Raw genomic sequence first — 4,140 nt, 5'->3', positions numbered from 1 at the left:
TGAAGCGGTGTTGAAAAACATGAACAGCCTGAAAGGTGTGAGAAATATGAAGACCTTCAAAAGGTGTCAAAAATATGAGGAGCATGACAGGGTCTGAAAAAAAGGAGGAGCAAGAAAGGGTGTTGAAAAACATGAAGAGCCTGAAAACGTGTGAAAAATATGAAGAACTTCAAAAGATGTGAGAAATATGAAGAGCTTAAAAAGGTGTCAAAAATGAGATGAGCATGAAACGGTTTGAAAAATAGTAGGAGCATGAAGCGGTGTTGAAAAACATGAAGAACCTGAAAAGGTGTGAGAAATATGAAGAGCTTCAAAAAGTGTCAAAAATATGAGGAGCATGAAACGGTCTGAAAAAGAGGAGGAGCATGAAGCGGTATTGAAAAACATGAAGAGCCTGAAAAGGTGTGAAAAATATGAAGAGCTTCTAAAGGAGTCAAAAATATGAGGAGCATGTAACGGTCTTAAAAATACGAGGAGCATGAAGTGGTGTTGAAAATCATGAAGAGACTGAAAAGGTGTGAAATATATGAAGAGCTTCAAAAGGTTTGAAATACATGAGGAGCATGAAACGGTCTGAAATATAGGAGGAGCATGAAGCTGTGCTCAAAAACATGAAGAGCCTCAGAAGGCGTGAAAAATATGAAGAACTTCAAAAAGTGTGAAAAATATGAGGAGCATGAAACCGTCTGAAAAATAGGAGCATGAAGCGGTGTTCAGTAATATGAAGAGCCTGAAAACGTGTGAAAAATATGAAGAACTTCAAAATTTTCAAAAATATGAGGAGAATGAAAAGATCTGAAAAATAGGAGGAGCATGAAACGGTGTTGAAAAACATGAAGAGCCTGAAAAGGTGTGAAAAATATGAAGAGTTCCAAAAGTTGTCAAAAATAAGAGGAGCATGAAACGGTCTGAAAAATAGGAGGAGCATGAAGCGGTGTTGAAAAACATGAAGAGTCTGAAAACGTGTGAAAGTATGAAGAGCTTCAAAAATATGAAAAATATGAAGAGCTTCAAAAGGTGTGAAAAATATGAAGAGCTTCAAGAGGTGTCAAAAATGAGATGAGCATGAAACGGTCTGAAAAATACGAGGAGCATGAAGCGGTGTTGAAAATCATGAAGAGCGTGAAAAGGCGTGAAAAATATGAAGAGCTTCAAAAGATGTGAAAAATATGAAGAGCTTCAAAAGGTGTCAAAATGAGATGAGCATGAAAGGTCTGAAAAATAGAACCAGCATGAAACGGTGTTGAAAAACATGAAGAGCCTGAAAAAGTGTGAAAAATATGAAGAGCTGCAAAAGGTGTGAAAAATATGAAGAGCTTCAAAAGGTGTCAAAATTTAGATGAGCATGAAACGGTCTGAAATATAGGAGGGCATGAAGCGGTGTTGAAAAACATGAAGAGCCTGAAAAGGCGTGAAAAATATGAAGAGCTTCAAAACGTGTCAAAAATATGAGGAGCATGAAACGGTCTGAAAAATAGGAGGAGGATGAAACGGTGTTCAAAAACATGAAGAGCCTGAAAAGGTGTGAAAAATATGAAGAGCTTCAAAACGTGTCAAAAATATGAGGAGCATGAAACGGTCTGAAAAATAGCAGGAGCATGAAGCGGTGTTTGAAAACATGAAGAGCCTGAAAAAGTGTGAAAAATATGAAGAGCTTCAAAAGGTGTCAAAAATATGAGGAGCATGAAACGGTCTTAAAAATAGGAGGAGCATGAAGTGTTGTTGAAAAACATGAAGAGCCTGAAAACGTGTGATAAATATGAAGAGCTTCAAAAGGTGTCAAAAATATGAGGAGCATGAAACGGTCTGAAAAATAGGAGGAGCATGAAGCGGTGTTGAAAAACATGAAGAGTCTGAAAAGGTGTGAAAAATATGAAGGGCTTCAAAAGGTGTGAAAAATACGAAGAGCTTTAAAAGGTGTCAAAAATGAGATGAGCATGAAACGGTCTGAATAATAGGAGGAGCATGAAGTGGTGTTGAAAAAAATGAAGAGCCTGAAAAGGTGTGAAATGTATGAAGAGATTCAAAAGGTGGCAAAAATATGAGGAGAATGAAATGGTCTGAAAAATAGGAGGAGCATGAATCGGTGTTTAAAAACATGAAGAGCCTGAAAAGGTGTGAAAATTATGAGGAGTTTCTAAAGGTGTCAAAAATATGAGGAGCATTAAACGGTCTGAAAAATAGGAGGAGCATGAAGTGGTGTTGAAAAACATGAAGAGCATGAAAAGGTGCGAAAAATATGAAGAGCTTCAAAAGGTGTCAAAAATATGAGGAGCATGAAACGGTCTGAAAATTAGGAGGAAGATAAAGCGGTGTTCAAAAACATGAAGAGCCGGAAAAGGTGTGAAATATATGAAGAGCTTCAAAAGGTTTCAAAAATATGAGGAGAATGAAACGGTCTGCAAAATAGGAGGAGCATGAAATGGTGTTCAAAAACATGAAGAGCATGAAAAGGTGTGAACAATATGAAGAGCTTCAAAAGTTGTGAAACACATGAGGAGGATTAAATGGTCTGAAAAATAGGAGGAGCATGAAGCGGTGTTCAAAAACATGAAGAGCCAGAAGAGGTGTGAAAAATATGAAGAGCTTCAAAATGTGTGAAAAATATGAGGAGCATGAAACGGTCTGAAAAATAGGAGGAGCAAGAAGCGGTGTTCAAAAACATGAAGAGCCTGAAAAGGTGTGAAAAATATGAAGAGCTTCAAAAGGTGTCAAAAATATTAGGAGCATGAAACGGTCTGAAAAATAGGAGGAGCAAGAAACGATGTTGAAAAACATGAAGAGCCTGAAAAGGTGTGAGAAATATGAAGAGCTTCAAAAGGTGTCAAAAATATGAGGAGCATGAAATGGTGTAAAAAATAGGAGGAGCAGGAAGGGGTGTTGAAAAACATGAAGAGCCTGAAAATGTGTGAAAAATATAAAGAGATTCAAAAGATGTGAAAAATATGAAGAGCTTCAAAAGGTGTCAAAAATGAGATGAGCATGAAACGCTCTGAAAAATAGGACGAGCATGAAGCGGTGTTGAAAAACATGAAGAACCTGAAAAGGTGTGAGAAATATGAAGAGCTTCAAAAAGTGTCAAAAATATGAGGAGCATGAAACGGTCTGAAAAAGAGGAGGAGCATGAAGCGGTATTGAAAAACATGAAGAGCCTGAAAAGGTGTGAAAAATATGAAGAGCTTCTAAAGGAGTCAAAAATATGAGGAGCATGTAACGGTCTTAAAAATACGAGGAGCATGAAGTGGTGTTGAAAATCATGAAGAGACTGAAAAGGTGTGAAATATATGAAGAGCTTCAAAAGGTTTGAAATACATGAGGAGCATGAAACGGTCTGAAATATAGGAGGAGCATGAAGCTGTGCTCAAAAACATGAAGAGCCTCAGAAGGCGTGAAAAATATGAAGAACTTCAAAAAGTGTGAAAAATATGAGGAGCATGAAACCGTCTGAAAAATAGGAGCATGAAGCGGTGTTCAGTAATATGAAGAGCCTGAAAACGTGTGAAAAATATGAAGAACTTCAAAATTTACAAAAATATGAGGAGCATGAAAAGATCTGAAAAATAGGAGGAGCATGAAACGGTGTTGAAAAACATGAAGAGCCTGAAAAGGTGTGAAAAATATGAAGAGTTCCAAAAGTTGTCAAAAATAAGAGGAGCATGAAACGGTCTGAAAAATAGGAGGAGCATGAAGCGGTGTTGAAAAACATGAAGAGTCTGAAAACGTGTGAAAGTATGAAGAGCTTCAAAAATATGAAAAATATGAAGAGCTTCAAAAGGTGTGAAAAATATGAAGAGCTTCAAAAGGTGTCAAAAATGAGATGAGCATGAAACGGTCTGAAAAATACGAGGAGCATGAAGCGGTGTTGAAAATCATGAAGAGCGTGAAAAGGCGTGAAAAATATGAAGAGCTTCAAAAGATGTGAAAAATATGAAGAGCTTCAAAAGGTGTCAAAATGAGATGAGCATGAAAGGTCTGAAAAATAGAACCAGCATGAAACGGTGTTGAAAAACATGAAGAGCCTGAAAAAGTGTGAAAAATATGAAGAGCTTCAAAAGGTGTCAAAATTTAGATGAGCATGAAACGGTCTGAAATATAGGAAGAGCATGAAGCCGTGTAAAAAAACATGAAGATCCTGAAAAG

This window comes from Dama dama, unplaced genomic scaffold (genome assembly GCF_033118175.1).
Source record: "Dama dama isolate Ldn47 unplaced genomic scaffold, ASM3311817v1 ptg000109l, whole genome shotgun sequence".
NCBI lineage: Eukaryota > Metazoa > Chordata > Mammalia > Artiodactyla > Cervidae > Dama > Dama dama.
This window is presented reverse-complemented; position numbering follows the sequence as displayed.